General features: G+C 38.9%; 1 protein-coding gene across 13 annotated transcripts in view; it reads left to right on the top strand.

Moving 5' to 3' along the window:
- Positions 1–21541, top strand: part of LOC129734010 (myosin-10) — a 540672-nt gene that overhangs the window by 478969 nt on the left and 40162 nt on the right. Inside the window, exon 8 of one of the 13 annotated variants that reach the window (XR_008729759.1) lies at positions 20934–21107. The exons of the other annotated variants lie outside the window; for them this stretch is intronic. The gene's annotated coding sequence lies outside the window, so the exon portion shown is untranslated. The remainder of the gene's footprint in view (positions 1–20933; positions 21108–21541) is intronic. 13 annotated transcript variants of the gene reach the window in all.

Below are 21541 nucleotides of genomic sequence, written 5' to 3'. Positions count from 1 at the left end.
CTGACTTCCGCGCGCGAAACTCAAACTCATGTAGTCACTTTCTACTTTTTTTAGGCTTCAACAACATGAAGAAAAAAAAGTTAGAGGGTAAGTACTTGAGTTCACAAACGTGTAGGCTTGCCGTGGGACTATGGTGGATGTAAAGATTTAATTCTGCCATAGCCATAGTATATAACACACACCAAACGTACAAATACCATGCACAACAATCCATGAACATTTCACAAAAAACCGCATACACCTGTCATAAACCACAGCATACAAATACCAATACCAACATGAACTGCCCATAAATGCATAACAGTCCCATGTAATTTCTTATCACTTTTTGCTCAAACCTCAAAAACTTCTTCACATACCCGGTGCTCTAAAAAAATCGCAAGAAAAAGCATTTTGTTGCTAAATTAATGAATTTTGGTCATTCTCATGTTACAAACAAACGCAAAACAAGCTCAGTGCTGAAAATAACTAGCCTGAAATTATGGTCACAATTGAAGTACAAACAGGTATTTTTCCTTGTTTCACCTGTTGCCTATACAAGTATTCTGCCATAAATATATTTACCTCGGATAAATGCATTTTTGCACACACATGTTATACACACATACACGTAATACACACACCCACTACTCACACACACACACTACTAACACACACACTACTCACACACACACACACTACTCACACACACACCACTCACACACACACACAAACCACTCACACACACACACACACACACACACACACACACACAAACCACTCACACGCACACGCTACTCAGACATGCACACGCTACTCAGACACACCCACGCTACTCAGACACACCCACGCTACTCAGACACATCCACGCTACTTACACACACAGTGACAAACACACACAAACACAGGCACACACACAAACACAGAAACACACACATACACACATATACACACACGCACACACACACACACACACACACACGCTATTCACACACCCACACGCTACTCAGACACACTATACCTACACTATCGGCAGCAACCAAACGGCTTCCAAGTCTTCCAATGGTCCCTTCCAACGGATTCCAATGGTCCCCAGTGCCGTTCACGTCCAATTTCGGGCTGTATTCGAACAACGATATCTGAATTAGATTACCACTGCTGGTGGGGTCCAACTCAGATAGAAGGGAAACCGAACTGTTCGCCTTGACCGTCGACCATGGAATGATTTTCTCTCAACACGGAATGTCCTTTTACAGTGTCACTCAGTGTGGAGAACTTGGGTGATTGGGGGAAGAAGCAATCACGTGGAAACATCTCTGCTTTCTTTCTTCGTCGCTTACGTTGGGCGATGAATGCGATGCCAATTGGCTGGCAATGCTAGCCAATGACTGAATACGTGAAATCATTTCGTCTATATTTTTGAAGTCTGCGTTAGGTAAATATAACAATCGTATGAAAAATTTATGTGGATATTCGACCTTCAAACTTTTCCGCAATTTTCACGGAGTAATAAGAAAATGGTTACTAAAATTATCATTCTATTAATTTTCTTGTGCCAACGTAAGAACAATCACATACCGCGACGACGCGAGACAGGACATAACACTTATTATTCTTACAAAACATAAAAAGGAGTAAATTTACCTTTTTCGTCGACCGGTTTCGGGCTACGATCTTGCCCATCAGCTGGACGATGTCCGACTAGTTACTTGTGGTAGTTTCCGATCCTGGTACGCAGAGAGTTGTACTGTTTTTACAGCTTCGTTAGATGGAAGAGAGGGGACGATATTGGGGGGTCGTCCTCATTCATTAGTGGGTGGTCAGTGGTAGTGATGTACATGGATTCCCATGCATTTAAGTGTGCGGGTTTTTGTACATTTTTTATCAGTTTAACCTTTTCCCAATCAACACTATGTTTTTGGGATGTAGTGTGTGCTGCCACACTTGAGTCATTGACTCGATCGTTTTCTACTGCAGTTTTATGTTCTCGCAGTCTAGCTTTAAGTTTACGCCGAGTTTGGCCAATGTAAACAGCGGGGCAGTTTTCGCAGGGGATTTTGTATATGCCTGATTTTTCCTCCGGAGGTACTTTGTCTTTAAGATTAACCAGCAGATCTTTTAAATTGTTATTGCTTTTATATGCAGCGTGGAAACCATGTTTTTGAAGTACGGATTGGATAGAATTTGTCAATTTTGGATAAAACGGGAGGCTGATCCAACGCTTTTCTTCTTTCTCTGGCTGTAGTGTTGTGCAGTTCTGTCTGTGTTTTTTCCTTTCGTGTTTCCGGAGAATTTTGTCAACGAAAGTTTTATCGTATCCATTCAGTTCGGCAGCTTCATGTATTCTATTTCTTTCGGTTACGAAGTTTTCGCTCTCCATCGGTATGCTGAAGAGACGGTGTACCATCGAATGGAAGGCTGCTTGTTTTTGAGCACCGTGATGGTTGGAATCTGAGGTAATGTATCTGTCTGTGGATGTCGGTTTTCTATATATTTCGTACTTTAGTGTATCATTTTCTTTTCTGTTAATTATAAGATCCAGGAATGGTAGCTTCCCGTCGAATTCTTTTTCTACCGTAAATTTAATTGTACTATGGCGGGAGTTTAATAAGTCTAGCGTTTGTGAAAGATATCGTTCTTTTACCACTGAAAAGATGTCGTCGACATAGCGCCTCCAAACTCGCGGGAAATATTTTTCTTCGAGCAATCCCATTTCAAAGTCGCTCATAAAAGCTTCTGCCAAAAGTGGTGACAATTTATTGCCCATGCTGAGCCCAAATGTCTGTCTGAAGAACCTACCCCTAAATGAAAAGCTATACTCACTTCACCTAGATTTGTTGAAACAATCCGCATACCATAATTGTGCAGAGTGTATTGTGTATCAGTGTGCGGAGGGAAGAAAAGAGTGTTGGCAAACCGTGATGTGCAAAATAAACCGCAACTTGCGCAGGCACTTGATTACAACGAAGAGAAGGCACCAAAAAAAGTTGTTGGCTCTTACACAAGCGCAAGCGCCGAAGAAAGCAAAGAGATACCCTAAACACATCGATGGTTTTGTCGTCAACCTATCGGCTGCCCAGCTCACAGAGCCGGAGTTGGAGTTGTTGAACAAGGGATTAAATTTTGCAATTCCTCCTTCACACCCCCCTATTACTGATACTGTGAACAATATTGAGAGTGCCATCCAATACAACAGTTTCACTTCCAAATCAGCAATTCGTCACGATGTTGAACGTTGTATCTCGAAAGCAATACACACACGGTATAAGGATGAACAGCTGAGCTTCGACGCGTGGTGTGCGATACGCCAGCTAAAGGCCCGTGATGTGGTGTATTCTCGTGCGGACAAAGGAAATGCAGTAGTGATCATGGATAAACAAGATTACGATGCTCGATTTTTTGATATGATCAACACTGGCCCGTACGAGGAACACAAATTTAAAAATGGCAAACCCAGAGACCCGCTCAATGCAATGACGGAAGAAGCGAGTGCCGTTCGGCAGAAAGTTGCGCACCTGTTGGGAGAGGATAAACTGGAACGTAAGTTTCACGTTCCCAATCCAAAAGTTGCAGCGCTGTACTGCCTCCCAAAAATACACAAAGTCCCATTAGCAATGCGTCCTATTTCGTCAAATATCGGTACACTGATGGAAAAGATGGCTGCCTGGGTGGTGGAAGAGATGAAAAAATACCCCATAACCCATGGCATGAATGTGAAAAATTCTGTAGAGTTAGTGGATAGACTGCGAGATAAGAGCCGAAAAGGGGAGAAATCTTGGTGTCATTTGATGTAACTGCTCTATTCCCCAGCGTACCAGTGAATAATGCATTGGATAGTCTGCGCAGACATCTAGAACAGAAACGTGTACCCCCCAATCACATCGAAGCATATCTCTTGATAACGAAAACCTGTATGAACCAGAACTATTTTTCATTTAGGGGTAGGTTCTTCAGACAGACATTTGGGCTCAGCATGGGCAATAAATTGTCACCACTATTGGCAGAAGCTTTTATGAGCGACTTTGAAATGGGATTGCTCGAAGAAAAATATTTCCCGCGAGTTTGGAGGCGCTATGTCCACGACATCTTTTCAGTGGTAAAAGAACGATATCTTTCACAAACGCTAGACTTATTAAACTCCCGCCATAGTACAATTAAATTTACGGTAGAAAAAGAATTCGACGGGAAGCTACCATTCCTGGATCTTATAATTAACAGAAAAGAAAATGATACACTAAAGTACGAAATATATAGAAAACCGACATCCACAGACAGATACATTACCTCAGATTCCAACCATCACGGTGCTCAAAAACAAGCAGCCTTCCATTCGATGGTACACCGTCTCTTCAGCATACCGATGGAGAGCGAAAACTTCGTAACCGAAAGAAATAGAATACATGAAGCTGCCGAACTGAATGGATACGATAAAACTTTCGTTGACAAAATTCTCCGGAAACACGAAAGGAAAAAACACAGACAGAACTGCACAACACTACAGCCAGAGAAAGAAGAAAAGCGTTTGATCAGCCTCCCGTTTTATCCAAAATTGACAAATTCTATCCAATCCGTACTTCAAAAACATGGTTTCCACGCTGCATATAAAAGCAATAACAATTTAAAAGATCTGCTGGTTAATCTTAAAGACAAAGTGCCTCCGGAGGAAAAATCAGGCATATACAAAATCCCCTGCGAAAACTGCCCCGCTGTTTACATTGGCCAAACTCGGCGTAAACTTAAAGCTAGACTGCGAGAACATAAAACTGCAGTAGAAAACGATCGAGTCAATGACTCAAGTGTGGCAGCACACACTACATCCCAAAAACATAGTGTTGATTGGGAAAAGGTTAAACTGATAAAAAATGTACAAAAACCCGCACACTTAAATGCATGGGAATCCATGTACATCACTACCACTGACCACCCACTAATGAATGAGGACGACCCCCCAATATCGTCCCCTCTCTTCCATCTAACGAAGCTGTAAATACAGTACAACTCTCTGCGTACCAGGATCGGAAACTACCACAAGTAACTAGTCGGACATCGTCCAGCTGATGGGCAAGATCGTAGCCCGAAACCGGTCGACGAAAAAGGTAAATTTACTCCTTTTTATGTTTTGTAAGAATAATAAGTGTTATGTCCTGTCTCGCGTCGTCGCGGTATAAAATTATCATGTTATACAAATCTTGTATATTTTAGCTTTCCAAATCGGAACAGTTGTTTGAGCGCTATTAGCATCTAAAATCTTCCATTCCTCCAACCAAAAACGTTACATGTTCAATCCAGTTTCCACAGAATGTACCTTAGTATGGTGAAGAAAGACGTAATCCCACGTCAAAAATCCATCATTACCATCACAGTAGTTTTTGTCAAATTTTATGACACAATCTCATCCTTCGTAAAAAAACCTCGTCAGGCTTCAATAGAACAATCAATAAATAAATAGGTTCCAAAAATAAATAGATCATCCAAAATAAATCCGTTGTTTTAACTTTGTCAGATTCATTCGTTGTTTTGCTTTCATCTCGATTAGACGCAAATTGTTTATCTCCGTGTGATTCGCAAAATAACAATACACGAGTTATCGTACGGGTGTTTTTTTTATTCTCGATTATTTCTTGTGCTGTGCGATGACAATAGTCTGCAGTATATCGGCAGAAACATCTTCTGCACACTGGTAGGGGCAAGCTACCCCGCCAGTGATCTGATACGCAGCTGATATATCAGCAAGAACAATTCTCCCGCACCGCTGTTACCCCGCTAGCAGCACGGACCACCATACGATCGAGCGAGTGGAAGTCAACTACAAGTGGCATCTACAAGGTCGCGTGTAAGATACGGCCACTGTGTCACAACACGAAGCTGGATCGTCATTGTTTGTTCTGCGGAGACACTCGATTGATCCTACTATCAGCCGTGAGGTCGTGACTTAGACGTTCGGTGAAGTATTCACTTTAGATTTTTTATCATTATTATTAAAATATTACTATCAATATTATTATTATTAATATTATTATTATTGTTATTATTATTATAATTATTATTAATATTATTACTATTGTTATTAGTATTAGTATTACTGTCTTTTTGTTATTTTGATCCATTGTAGTTTGAAAAATTGTTTTTAAAATTTAATATCAACTGCTTGTTCCCCCCCCCCACATTCGAATATTTTTCGTTTGTGTGTGGTAGAGCGTAACGCTCCCGCAAAATGGACGACATGCAGGTGCAACTTTTCCTGGATGTGGAAACAAATGGGGAAGAAATTGAAATTTTCCCCAGCAGTTCTCCCTTACCTTCCCCTGTACCACCCACGCTACCTAGCCCCGTACCAAGGGTACCGGAAATACGGGTAAAAGCCTACCCAGATGCCGCTAGCGGTCCCTACGTTGTTCATTTCCGGCCCATAAAAAACCTTTGAATATAATTCAAATAGGCAAAGACCTGGCAAAACAGTTTTCGGCCGTAACCGAGATTACAAAGGTTAGACCGAACAAACTGCGAGTTGTTGTGAGTAGCTTGAAGCAAGCAAACGCAATTGCTAGCTACGAGCTCTTCACGAGAGAGTACCGCGTGTACATCCCTGCCAAGGACGTGGAGATCGACGGTGTGGTTACCGAAGGAAGCCTCACGGTCGATGACATTTTGCGTCACGGGGTTGGCTGCTTCAAGAACCCCCTGATTCAAGATGTAAAGATACTGGATGTCAAGCAATTGCATTCAGTATCCATCGAAGAAGGGAAGAAGAAATTCTTCCCTTCGGATTCCTTCCGTGTAACATTCGCCGGATCCGCACTGCCGAACTACATCTCTTTGGACAGGGTTCGTCTGCCTGTACGCCTGTTCGTACCGCGGGTCATGCATTGCCAAAACTGCAAGCAGTTAGGTCATACAGCCACCTACTGCTGCAACAAGGCACGCTGCAGCAAGTGCGGAGGCAATCATGCTGAGACCGCTTGCAGTGAGGATACTGAAAAGTGTCTTTACTGCGAGGGAACTCGGCATGACCTTTCGGCGTGTCCCGCGTACAAACAGCGCGAGGAAAAAATAAAGCGTTCCCTCAAGGAACGATCAAAGCGCTCTTTCGCAGAAATGCTGAAGAGTGCTGAGCCACCCTCGACAGGAAACATCTTTTCCTTTTTGCCAACCGATGAGGGTACATCTGACGATCCCCTCGAAGGGTGTTCTTATGCCATGCCAGAAGGATCTAGGAAGAGGAGAATGATCAACTCTCCTAATCTTTCTCGCAAAGGTCGCAAGATAACCCCTAGCGGAATGACCAATAAGCCAACACAAAAAGGAAGCGGTGAAGAAAAACCGAAGCAAGTACCTCCCGGTTTTAATTTTAAATCAAACCAGGAGTACCCACCGCTTCCTGGGGCACCAAAAACCCCTCGTGCACCCATTTCTCGATCAGAAGATAAAAAAGAAACAGGGTTCATAAAATTTTCTGATATTGTGGACTGGATATTTAAAACATTCAACATACCAGATCCCCTACAAAATATTCTTCTTGCCCTTCTTCCTACAGTGAAAACCTTTTTGATGCAACTAGCAGCAACTTGGCCCCTCATTTCAGCTATCATATCTTTCGATGACTAATACGGCGAAAGAGGTTAGGAATTTTATCACTGTATTACAGTGGAATTGCAGAAGTATCATCCCCAAATTCGATCTATTTTCTCATTTAATAAATACATACAATTGTGACGCATTTGCGCTCTGTGAAACCTTTCTCAATTCAAACGATCAACTCAATTTCCACGATTTTAACATTATTCGTCGAGATCGAGACTCACACGGTGGAGGGGTACTTTTAGGGATTAAAAAGTGCTATTCCTTCTTCCGAATCGACCTCCCCTCGATCTCGAATATTGAAGTCGTTGCCATTCAAACGAATATGAATGGAAAAGACCTATGCCTTGTTTCGTTATATATGCCTCCATCCGCGCGGATTGAACAGAAGCATCTCACTGATATAGCAGAGTTGCTTCCCGCGCCTTTTTTGATATTGGGAGATTTTAATTCTCACTGTTCGCTATGGGGGTCGCTGTACGACGACAACCGACCTTCTTTAATCTGTAACTTGATCGACGACTTCAATATGACAGTTTTGAATACTGGGGAAGCGACACGTGTACCTAATCCTCCAGCACGTGAAAGCGTGCTTGACCTATCCCTTTGCTCGACATCACTAGCGTTAGATTGCCGGTGGAAAGTAATCAACGATCCCCACGGTAGTGATCATCTTCCAATCGTTATATCAATTGCTAATGGTTCAACTTCCCCGAACCCAATCAATATTTCCTACGACCTTACACGTAATATTGATTGGAAGTGTTATGAGTCTATTATAGCGCAATCTATCGAGACTCACGAGGAACTTCCTCCGGAGGAAGAATACGCGTTCTTAGCTGGCTTGATAATCGACGCCGCGACTCAAGCTCAGACGAAACCGATACCCGGGGTAACGATTAGACAGCGCCCTCCCAACAAATGGTGGGACAAAGAGTGCTCTGAGCTGTACGCGCGAAGGTCCGCGGCGTATAAGGACTACCGGGAGTACGGCACTGTCAACCTGCTTCGAAAGTACGAGGCACTGGGCAGGCAGATGAAGAGCTTAGTAAAGGCGAAAAAACGCGGGTACTGGCGGCGGTTCGTAAACGCGTTGTCCAGGGAAACAGCGATGAGCACTCTTTGGGATACCGCCAGGCGCATGCGGAACCGTGACGTTTCGAATGAAAGCGAGGAGTATTCAGATCGCTGGATACTCGATTTTGCCAAAAAGGTCTGTCCGGACTCTGTACCGGAACAGAAAACCTTTCGCGACGCGTTATTAGTAACTACGGAAGAGCCTCCATTTTCGATGTTGGAATTTTCAATGGCTCTCCTGTCGTGCAACAATAAGGCTCCAGGGTTAGATAGAATAAAATTCAACCTGTTGAAGAATCTACCCGACTCTGCAAAAAGACGCTTGTTGAATTTGTTCAACAAGTTTCTTGAGCTAAATATTGTTCCGCATGACTGGAGGGAGGTAAAAGTCATTGCTATTCGGAAACCCGGGAAACCTGCCTCTGATCACAATTCATATAGGCCGATTGCGATGCTCTCTTGCCTCCGGAAATTAATGGAGAAAATGATCCTCTTACGGTTAGACAAATGGGTCGAAACAAACGGGTTACTTTCAGATACTCAATTTGGCTTTCGCCGGGGCAAAGGGACGAACGATTGCCTAGCGTTGCTTTCTACTGAAATTCAACTTGCCTTTGCTCGAAAAGAGCAAATGGCTTCTGCGTTCATGGATATTAAGGGGGCTTTTGACTCTGTCTCTGTAGAAGTTTTAAGCGCGAAACTTCATTCGCAGGGACTTTCACCAAATTTGAATAACTTTTTGCTCAATTTGTTGTCAGAAAAGCATATGTATTTCTCACATGGCGATTCGACAACTTCCCGAATTAGTTACATGGGCCTCCCCCAGGGCTCATGTTTAAGTCCTCTCTTATATAATTTTTACGTCAATGACATCGATGAATGTCTTGCAAATTCATGCACGCTAAGGCAACTTGCAGACGATAGCGTTGTATCCATTACTGGTGGCAAAGCTAGCGATCTGCAAGGACCATTGCAAGATACCTTAGACAATTTGTCTGAATGGGCTCTTAAGCTGGGTATCGAATTCTCTCCGGAGAAAACTGAGCTGGTCGTTTTTTCTAGGAAGCATAACCCAGCTCAGCTGCAGCTCCTACTAACGGGTAAAACGATCTCTCAGGTTTTAGTCGCTAAATATCTCGGGGTCTGGTTCGACTCTAAATGCACCTGGGCTTGTCATATTAGGTATCTGACACAAAAATGCCAACAGAGGATTAATTTTCTTCGTACGATTACCGGAACTTGGTGGGGTGCTCACCCAGGAGACCTTCTAAGGTTATACCAAACAACGATATTGTCAGTTCTTGAGTACGGCTGTTTCTGCTTTCGCTCCGCCGCGAAAACGCACATTATAAAATTAGAGAGAATACAATATCGTTGTTTGCGTATTGCCTTGGGTTGCATGCAGTCGACCCATACGATGAGTCTCGAAGTGTTAGCGGGTATTCTTCCGTTGAAACATCGTTTTTGGAATCTCTCTTACCGGTTGCTAATTCGATGCACAGTTATGAACCCATTAGTAATTGAAAATTTCGAGAGGTTGGTCGACCTTCAATCTCAATCCAGATTTATGACTTTATATTTTGACTATATGGCTCAAGATATTAATCCTTCTTCATACGATTCCTCCAATGTCGCACTTTTAGCTACTTCTAATAATGCTATATTCTTCGACACCACCATGAAACAAGACATTTCTGGTATCCCGGATCAATTGCGACCTCAAGAGATCCCTAAGATTTTTTCCAATAAGTTTAAGAATGTTAGTTATGATAAAAGGTTTTACACTGACGGATCTAATCTAGATGAGTCCACTGGCTTCGGTGTGTTCCACGAAAATTTTACCGCCTCCTACAAACTCGATGCTCCTGCTTCCGTGTACGTCGCAGAACTTGCTGCTATTCAGTACTCTCTTGGAATCATCGAAACCCTACCCATAGACCACTACTTCATCTTCACAGATAGTCTCAGTGCCATTGAGGCTCTGCGATCGATGAAGCCTGTAAAGCACACCCCGTATTTCCTGGGGAAAATACGGCGGTTTTTAAGTGCTTTAACAGATAAAAATTACCGGGTTACCTTAGCGTGGGTCCCTTCTCATTGCTCGATTCCCGGTAATGAAAAGGCTGACTCTTTAGCTAAGGTGGGTGCTATTGATGGCGATGTTTATGAAAGACCAATTGCTTATGATGAATTTTATAGCATTTTGCGTCAGAGGACACTCAACAGTTGGCAATCATAATGGAATTCAGATGAACTGGGACGGTGGCTACATTCCATTTTTCCTAAGGTATCGACGAAAGCATGGTTCAAGGGGTTGGATGTAGGTCGGGACTTCATTCGCGTGATGTCCAGACTTATGTCCAATCACTATACGTTAAACACGCATCTCTTTCGTATAGGGCTTGTAGACAGTAATCACTGCGTTTGTGGCGATGGCTACCATGACATCGAGCATGTTGTTTGGTCGTGTACCGAATACTGTGGTGTTAGGTCTGAGCTTATAGATTCCCTTCGGGCCCGAGGAAAACAACCGAACGTACCCGTTAGAGACATTCTGGGAAGCGGTGATCTCCAGTACATGACACAACTATACGGGTTTATAAAAAATGCTGGCATTAAAATTTGATTTCTTTTATCTATTTGCTAGAATACAATTTCTGTCACAAACTGAAAGAGAATGATACACCCGGCTGGAGACACTAAAATGAAGACTCGGCATCTCTATGTTTACGCAGACACCTCAGACCAAAACTGCTCAAACAGAACATCACTGGTTAGCCACGTACAAATGAATACATTCTGTAATATAAAATAATTAAAAACAAAATTGTAACACCCCTCCTCTCACCTTAAATCCCCACTAGCTCGTAGTCGGCCGCGAGAATAAAGAAAAGGCCTCCCTCTTTTCCCTGCTAATTTAGAATTTAAAAAAAAATGTACTTGGCTCAGTTAAACATAAATTGTATCGTGCCGTGTCAAATAAACTATTTAAAACTGAAAACGTAGCAATGGGCGATATTGTATCGGTATCGGAAATATCGATACTTTTGAGACGATATTTCGATTTTTTGGATCGATACACACGCGTCCGATACTCGACCGTATCGATACTGAAAACCGCGATATTTGTATCGATATTCTTTTATGCATACGGACCAGCTAGCTGACATGTTACAAGGGCTAACATCTCAATGTGTACACGAGATCACCGCCACTTTTGATACGCTATGTTATGCTGTCTGTCAGCGTCAGTGGAGCCCACACATCGTAGAACCGCTGCGATGTTGGCTGCGATAAAGCAAAGCAAATCGGATGGAGATGCCAGCTAGTTGATACGAGCTGGAACCACTGAAAAGCTGCCACTGTCAGTATAAGTATCGCACAAGTCTATTTGCACTAGCAAAACTTAAGCCTGTATTACACTCTTTGACCAAGCGTCAAATATTTGACACTTTTTGACAGATAAAAATTTGGTCGAAGATAATTATTTGTCTCTCTCCAATTTTAACATGAGGCAAACAACAACCATGATGTCAAATAAATTTGACCATTATGTCAGAAGGTCAAAAATTTGACCATTAGACAAAGAGTGTGCTACAGGCTTTAGATGGAGAAATAGATAGAGAGAATGTTGTGAGCCAAACGAACTGTCAAAATCTGAGCCAAACGCAGCATAGGGCCAAATTCGAAGTTTGTTTTACTTAAGCCACACATTTAAAGCCAAAAAGGAGTGCTCAATAATAACGTGTTCTCAAATACTTTCAAAAATAGGCATAGCTCTACGTTGCATTATTAAGGTACAAAACTTATATTGTTTCTCTGACAATTGATTAAAATATTGTTTGTTTACATTTATACTCAGCTTCATTTGTTTTTATTTCAAATAATTCTACTTTCTGCGTTAAAATGCATCCACAAACCCCTCAAACGAAATTCAACGTTATCAGAAATGATGTTTGGCTTCGATTTAGTTGGGCTATAACCCAACGAGCGGGAGCCCAACTAAAACGTAGCCCAACTAAACATAGCCCAACGAGCGAAATTTGACTGTATTTTAAAAACAAATATAAGTTTTCTGGTTACACTGTTCAGATCGAATATTTGCAAGCGGAAACTAACTCATGCTTTCCGTCGACACAAGTTTGAGTACAAGTGAAAAAAAAATTGCAATATTTATTAGTTAGAAAAATTCAGCGGTAGACTTCACTATCTTATTTTCGCTGACATATCTAACTTTTTTATGTCATCAACTTCCTCATCAATTAATATGGAAGTGTGTCAATAATTTATACAAAGAAGACGGGAGCTTCACAACCCATTGGGCCAGTGAATACAAATCTTGAAGATATAAGTTGTTTAATTCATTTGTTTGCCAAAGCTCAGAATTTCTGCATTACCTGTATGTATTTGTTTGTGAAGTCATTTGATTCATGATGCTCTAGAGAATGCGGATAGATACCAGAAAAACAACAAAAAGTCGGCACATCAAATTTTCATTGCTGGAAACCACCAAAATTTTGCTGATTTTTGATGTGCTGTGCTTCCAGCAATCTGTTCAGCAAAATGAAATTTGCTAATTATTCAGTAATGCTCAATTGCATAAAAGTGACAGGTCATTTGCTGCATGTTCGGTAAAACAAAATACAACTTGCTGGTTGTCAGCTATGACAATTTGCTGTTCATTCAGCAAAGCATAAATCAATTTGCTGGTTAACCAGTTAATTCAAGGGAACCATGTTTCCGTCAGGCACCAGATTCCATCCGCCCATCGGATCATAGGCAAATTACTGTTGAACTAGAGATGTATGATTATCATTTCAACCTTTAAGTTCATCTAGCCCAACAGTGACTTAGCTATGGTCCCATATTCGCTATCAGGAGCTTAGCGATGATCCCGTACCAGCTGCACAGCGATTTGGCGCGTTTTACTAAGGACAGCTTGACGTAAATTTTTTGACATATCAATTCTTTTGCTGGATTCCAGCAACCATTCATTTACTGTTTTCTGTTCAGCAAAAAGTTTTGCTGTATTTTCGCGAATCACTGAATCGAATACTGGTTTTCAGTAAATTCAGGGTGGCCACTCAATATCAATTTTCAATTTCCCGGTTTTTTCCCGGTTTCCCCGATGATATTTAGTGAAATTTCCCGGTGTTTTATTTTTAAAACATATGAGAAAAAAATCAATTTTCACATGCTTATTTGTGCCTTGCAAAAATAGTGTTATAAAACTATGAAAAACATACCTCCTTCATCGTGTTTAGCTGTTTGTCGACTTTAGCAAGTACCTTCATGGTGATCTGCTGCACAATTTTCGCCCTCTATCTCCAAATCGTTGACAATTTTTGCCAATTTCTCTTTTGACAATTTCTCGCGCTTTTTTGCTTCCTTCTGCATCTTTCTCTATCAACCTTCTCTCGAGCTTGCAGTGTTTCTGTATCAGGATGCCAATGAAATGCGTGGGATAAATTCAAGAGTTGGGGCATAGAGTTTTTGTCTTCTAGAAAAATGTCCTCAGGCAAAACTTCAAGCGGACTTTGGGAAGAAGAACCTCAGAGTGACCAATGAAAAAAATGCACATGAAACTGTCAAGATGCATTTTGCAAAATGCATGAAACGTTGAGATCTGTTATTTCCAAACAATTTTTTTTTTCGAAAAACTTCGATCCTGAGACTTTAAAATTTTCGAGCTGGGGTCAATGTAATGTATAAGAAATTTTCTCATGGTCCGTAAAATAAATTCAACTGACACTCTGAATAAACAATTTGAAAAAAAAAATAATTTAGCTACTGTTTGTTTTTGATATAGAAAAAATCTGAGAAATCTTTAACAAATAGCTCTTCAAGGTGGCGTCTTTCCCCAACAAAATCAAGTAGTCAAAAGGTCCAACACAGAATGAAAAAATTTTTTTTGCTGCTTTTTGCTGCTTGTGGTTAAAATCATACCAAAAATCGGGAAGTACAAACCGGGTAGCTCCGTTCCGGTCCGGTTCGAAATAAAATCGAGACTCGAAGTTTCCGGTCCTATTTGACTTTTGACCGGATTCTCCCCGATGCGATGTCGAACACTATTCACAAGAAGTTTCAATACGCCTCCCGCGACGCTGATAACTGTTTGACTTCTTTAAAATCTGACAATATATGTTACGGAACAGTAAATTTATCCACCTGATTAAGCCTTTGACGCAGATCTTATTTGACGCAGATCTTGCTGCGAAGCCGCTGTCGACTTTAACTGAAACCAACAACCAGCTTTCCCCTATCCGGCAGAATCATGCCAGTTAGGTAAACATAAAAAAAAACAGGGTCTCATGTTGACATTTCCTCAGAAACTGTTGAACAAATAAAGCGGCAGACATGAAGGAGGATGATTTTCCCGGCGTGAAGCCTAATTTCCCGGTTTTCCCGTATTTTTCCCCCGGTGATTTAAAATTCCCGGCTTTTTCCCGCTTTTTCCATTTTTCCGGTAGAGTGGCCACCCTGAGTAAATGTATTTATCAAAAATTCAAAAAATGATCTCAGCTATAGCATCGATACTTCTGGTATCGATACTTTTTGACCGATATTCTTAGTATCTCGATACTTTTGGTTCTTCGGGTATCGATACTGAAGTATCGATACTCTCCGTCGTATCGCCCAATGCTACAAGCACGACAAAACGATATGCGCGGACTAATGAATCGATATGGTATGGTGTGCAAGAGCTGCCAGATTTTTTCATTTATTCATTTGAGAAAAAAAAAATTGATGACGGATTATCTTCTAGATAATCTTCATATTATATTCGATTTTCTAATGTGAATATTTGATTCATTTTATATCTATTACGATACCTGCGCAGTAGGATATGAATTTATCAATTGTTCATGCTTAGCAATGTTACTGTTACTGTCAATTAAAAAAAAAAATGTTACTGACAATTAAAAAAATTATAATATAAAAATAAAATAAATAACACTAACACACATAAATTATGACTTTAGATTTTAAACAATAATTATTATTTTTAAATTTAATTAATTTAATATTTATGTTGACCTCTTTCCCCTGATTTTTATTTGTGAATTGAACTCAAACTTCCAGCCGCACTGGAATACCAAATCCTACATCACTGCTTAGTGAGAACAGTGGTGCGGGTTTTCTTTTTTGTTATAAAGTCTACTATTATGTAAAGTATTTTTAAGAATATTTTAAATGATCTTCAGTACTTTCTTAAGGAATTGATTTGTTGAAGGTAAAACATTCAAAGCTTGATGAGAATTTGAGGAACTAACGCTTACATTAAAACAAAATTGTATGACAAATCATAAGCTCATCCACTTTGTGAATAAAACAGTAAAAGTGGAAAAAACATCACTTTTTACAACACGTCCAAAGCGTAAAGTGTTTAACTGTAACTCCGGTTTGCTCCAAACAGGGGGAGGCAACGTGCTATCTCTTTCTATGTTGAATGAGTGAAGAGTCTTCCCGACAACAGTGAAAAGTATACGGAATTTTTGCTGGACGCCTGCCTCAGGGCTTTTTTTTAAATAAAGCCCCGATATGTTGCCTACTGTCAAACGTGCAGGGTTTAGATAGGGCTGCCATCCCCTTGGTTCCAAACGTTATTGGCTGAATTTGACAGCACGAATGTGTGCGAGTATTTGAAAAGTGTTCGACATGCCAGGTTGCGAAATATCGTGTGTTTCACCCAATCAAGTAAAGCGAAGCAAGTAATAATTCAAAAGTAAAAAATTACTGTCACAGTTTTAGTTCACAAACAGAAAATTCACATAAAATATTTTTCATTGTTTATTTTTCAAAAATTTCATCACGAGAATTTTCGTTTTGAATAATTGTAACTGGTTTGTTGTTATGTTTAATATAAATCAACAATTCAAAAAATTAAATTATGGTTGCACTGGGTTTTGCGTACGGCAAACGAAAATAATTTCTAATCAAAAACAGATTTCATAGAAAAAACGTGGAGAATAAAGCAAGTTGGCCACTCTTCTCTCAGCTAATAACAAAACTGAAAAATGCGCTAGATGAATTCGACCAATCAGAGAAAGACAACTTTGACGGTAGATGCAAGGAAATTTGATTCGCTTTTGTCAAGGTTTGCGTAAAATTTTTTCAAGAGAAAACCATACACAAAATAGTATAGTTATCTCAAATTGCAATTCATAACAGTGTATGTTAGCAGTGAAAGTTGTATCCGCGAATAATACGTTACGACATGCAGCAACGAAAACAGCGACATCATTACATGAGAAAAGAGTATCTGAGTAAGAAATACATTCGCAAGGTAGGCACTATTGCTAAAATATAAAAGTTAAATAAAGTCCAATGCGATTCAAATTTCAGCCCCCAAGTAAACGCCTTTTAGAATCAAGCATTTCTCCTACGAATAAAGTATTCGTAAGCCAACAGCTAGCACATCAAGCCAGTAATTTTGATTGTTCTAGTGAGTTCAACTTTGGATATGGCAATTCGCAGTCGGAGCCCAAACAAAAATCAGTTTGTCTTCATCAATATATCAGCAGTGTTGATAAATGTAGCATGATAGCTTCTAATGAAACCCCAGTGTCAACAACGAAAGATACACGGAATGACGATCTATATATTTCTCATGAACTGCCGAGCTTCAATTCTAGCGGTGAATATAACCGGGATCTTAATAGTTCAGATGAAGATATTTCGACAGAAAGTTCCAGTTTTTTCTTGAATAACAATGAAAGACAGAGCTCCTATGAAGTAAAACAATGTAATAATAACAACAATAAATTGCATAAGTACATATGGTTTGTAATTTCAGAAGCGTGGAACGTACAACAGACCACTTAAGTTATGTACCAGTTTAAAAATTTATTATGTCTTATACATGATTCTGAATTTCTATATCAAACATAAGCTATCTCAAAAGGCCGTTGTAGACCTCCTAAAAATGATAAACATTATCACTGGCACGAAAACTCTTCCGGAATGCTTCGAAGCATTTATAGCTGCATTTCATGATCCATACAAATCCTATAGAGTTTATTTTTGTGCTGAGTGCCAGTGCGTCCTCCTGCAAAAAAAACTGTTTGTTTGGTACCAGGCTGCTCTTCAAAAACATTTGATTTTTTTGTGGTCATCTCTGTTGAGAATCAAATAAAAGAAACAATTCAAATATACCGCAAAGAAATAGACGAGTACGAGAGTATTATTAGTAAAGGAAACGTGTCAGATATTAATCGAGGAGATGTTTACAACAAAATTAAAAAGGGAGAAGGAGACAAAATTATTTCCCTATCAATAAATACAGATGGCGCAGCAGCATACCGTTGGACAATAAACAAACCATGTTATCCTATTTTTTTGGCAGTAAATAATCTCCCACCTCGTTTGCGTTTTGCAAAACGTAAAATAATTCTTGTTGCTATATGGCTCTGTAAAGGTGATCCGGATATGTGCATGTTTTTCAGAAACCTATGCAAAGAATTAAAATGTTTGCGCTATGGACTGGAAGTTGACAATGATATCTACAAGGTGATAGTACTTCAAACATGCCTAGATTCAATTGCTAGGCCAAAAGTACAGAACACGACACAATTTAACGGAAAATTTGGATGCTCATTGTGTTTCCACCAGAGGGGATTCACTGCTGTCAAATTTCATATATGTGTGCGTTATCGCAGATCAACTCTGGTCCATGACGTTTGTTGGTCCGTGATGTTTGTAACTATGAACAATAATGGGGGAAAATCACTACACAACACTTTTATGAAAGTTTACCGCGGTTTCTCGAGTTTTGATAAAAAAACGTTCCAATTCTATAATATTTCATATCGATCATTTTCATGACCAAAACAAACGCCATGTTGTCGAATATGTTGGTTACACGATGTTTGACAGGTAGATCCCCCTGGTTTCCACAGCGGTGAAATAATCAATGGCAACCAAGTGCGATACCATTGCCAACAATCCAAACTTAGGAACCATAACGAAACACGGCGGTTGATGATGGAAGTACACGATACTGGAACACCACAATTTGGAATCAAAGGGCTCTCGATTTTTCTATTAGTTCCAGATTTTGATATAATACATGGTAAAAATCAACATCTGTTATCTACAACTTAACCTACAAATATTATTACAGATTTCCCCCCTGATTATATGCATAATGTTCTTCTGGGAGTAGTCAAGCAATTATGGGAACTTTTCACAGCAACGTCTAATCATACCAAGCCCTATTATGTTGAACGTAAGCTGGAAGAAATTGAACAGCGATTAATCGGTATCGGGAAATTGCAAGATTTAAAAAAAATAAGGCATCTGACTGGGAAAACATGTTGTTTCATTACATTTATCCATGTTTTTTTTTTAAATTCTTCCAAAAGTTTACCTTGATCATCTCATGATACTTTCTTCAAGCATTTTTGAGTTATTAGAAGTAAGACTAACATCATCACAAATATCAAGATGCGAAAAATCTCTTAAAATTTTCGTGGAAAAATTCGATTGATCTAATAATGCACTACATTGTGTAAAAGTATAGTATTTCAGATGCCTAACAACTTTGCAGAAGGCACTGAAGAGCTACGATGACCCTAAGAAGAGCTATAGCTGTTCAAAGTTGAGTATGTCGGTTTAAATGCAAAATTGTTTTCTGCCAACATTACCAATGTACCGGCATCAGTAAGATTTCCATCAGAAATAACTTGTCGTAACGAGTTTATACACTCAGCTGGATCAAACAAACGAATTCAGGTTAATATTCTAGGCGTAGGCATAATCTACAACGTGTTTCAAAGGTAACTTCTGATGGAAATCTGACTAACGCCGGTACGCTGGCAGTGTTGGCAGAAAAAATGATTTGCAACATAAATTTCGACATACTCAACTTTGAACAGCTCCAGTATTTTTTTGAGACACCCTAGCTCTTTGATGTCTTCGGCCAAGTTGTTGGGCATCAAAAAACCTACCATTTGAAGTCATGAAACCTATGGTTTGAGCCACTTCGAGCTTTTTAGAATGGAAAATGCAAAAAACGTTGGTTTTTCCATGCAAATCTCCATATAAATTTGAAATGCAATGCGCCAAGCGGAGACTAAACCAATCGACTTCCGATAAATTTAGGGTTATTTGGGGCCCCAAATAGAACAAAAAAAACTTGGTTCTGGCTTTCTGCTTTCAAGTTTCGCTTATTCCATATAACGATTCCCCATCCTAATATATATGTATATATATGTATATATATATATATATATATATATATATATATATATATATATATATATATATATATATATATATATATATATATATATATTTATATATATATATATATATTTATATATATATATATATATATATATATATATATATATATATATATATATATATATATATATATATATATATATATATATATATATATATATATATATATATATATATATAATTTTAATTTAAAGAGTAAATGTAGTAATGAAGATAGAAAATTAAACTAACTGAAAATATGATTGTAGAAACTACGAAAAATATAGTTCAGCAGGTGGGACTCGAACCCACAACTTCCAATATCCGGTCAGATGTGTTCCCGTTACACCACCGCAGAACGTTAAAGACGTAGTTCTAGAATCGAGTTTTGTATCGCTTACCCAATTCTCGCACTTCGTACATTTACTCAGTAGAGACTATTATTTATAGCTGGCTATTGTTTCAACACCCTCAGTGGAAGTTGGAATGACTTCTCAGTGTGAGAGATAGAAACGTGCCAGTAAGTTGCCATCTCTACCAGCAGCAACATCGACTTGCGTCACAAACATTTTTACTTTTCTTTTTTCGACTCTTAGCAAAGTCATGCTATTTTTAATTTTAATTTAAAGAGTAAATGTAGTAATGAAGATATAAAATTAAACTAACTGAAAATATGATTGTAGAAACTACGAAAAATATAGTTCAGCAGGTGGGACTCGAACCCACAACTTCCAATTGGAAGAGTCGAAAAAAGAAAAGTATATATATATATATATATATATATATATATATATATATATATATATATATATATATATATATATATATATATATATATATATATATATATATATATATATATATATATATATATATATATATATATATATATATATATATATATATATATATATATATATATATATATATATATATATATATATATATATATATATATATATATATATATATATATATATATATATATATATATATATATATATATGTATATTTATTTGTTTGGTTTTATTGACAATTGTACTAATTTGTCTCACCGGAACATGCTCCCGAAGATCTGGATTTCCAGGACCCAGCTCTGGTCACAGGTTCATGTCGGTCCCGGATTCTACAAGTAGATAGATTTTCCAATCTTTTGACAGGCTAAGATCGAAGATCGGTCAAGAAATGAAAATGCAAAAAGCGTTTCATTTTGTGGGTACCCGGGTACCCTGCCGAGTACTTACGGGGTAAAAAATTTCTATTTATTGAAACGCATGCTGCTTTTCTTTTGTTTGAATAATCTGTTATAAATCATGCATTCTGAACTAAACGCGGTATGATTGATGTTCAAATTCATGTTACGCTTTTTATTCGCCTTTAAACAATTAACGCATTTCAAAACAGTAGACGTGCATTCAGATGTTTTGTGTTTTTGGCTACACCTAGAACACATATCACAATTTTAGCAATCCATGGTCTTGTGCCTAATTTCTCCACATTTGAAGCATCTCAACACATTTTCCGCAGGAATTACAAAGCACCGACCAAATTCTATAATTACTTGCTTAGAAGATAACAAGCTGTTATACGTTTCCAAATCAAACTTTATTACCGCGCTATACTTGTTATACCGGAAGCGGTCATTTTCATAAGTGTACCTTAACATCATTAATTTTGATGT

The sequence above is a fragment of the Wyeomyia smithii genome, chromosome 1, assembly GCF_029784165.1.
Source record: "Wyeomyia smithii strain HCP4-BCI-WySm-NY-G18 chromosome 1, ASM2978416v1, whole genome shotgun sequence".
In the NCBI taxonomy this organism is placed as follows: Eukaryota; Metazoa; Arthropoda; class Insecta; order Diptera; family Culicidae; genus Wyeomyia; species Wyeomyia smithii.
This window is presented reverse-complemented; position numbering and strand designations above follow the sequence as displayed.